Source organism: Trypanosoma conorhini, assembly GCF_003719485.1.
Source record: "Trypanosoma conorhini strain 025E chromosome Unknown Tco_14.4_contig_01438, whole genome shotgun sequence".
NCBI classification, from domain to species: Eukaryota; Euglenozoa; class Kinetoplastea; order Trypanosomatida; family Trypanosomatidae; genus Trypanosoma; species Trypanosoma conorhini.
In genome coordinates, this window is record NW_021705372.1 from 2,498 (window position 1) to 2,977 (window position 480).

Below are 480 nucleotides of genomic sequence, written 5' to 3' on the forward strand. Positions count from 1 at the left end.
CGGGGCGGGTCCGAAGCCCGCCGCACAGCCTGCCGCTGCTCTGCCGCAGCGGACAACAACAAAAAAAGAGCCGTCGTCGCCGCAAACTAAAGTTGCCTCTAGCGGGAAGGAGGAGGAGGAGGAAATGGGGGCGTGTCGGCGGCACAGCCGGCGGCAGGGGAGAAACAAGACGCGGAGACACGCAGCGACAGCGGCGGACACGTCGCACAAACTCAGCGTGAGCCGCAGTGAGTTGCCCCAACGAAAAAATTAAAACAAAAGAAAAGAAATGGAAACCCCGCAACGCCCCTCGCAAAAAGAAAAGAAAAAAGAAATTACTTCGGCAGGCGTTGTTTTACTTCTCGCGTCCAGCAGCACAAGAGGACTGTGAGAGATGCATGTGTACAGTTTATTACCTGCACGAAAAAAAAAACGAAACAAGTGCCCCGGTCGCACACACAACCACACACGCATCACGATTGTGCCTCACGGTGGCCGCGG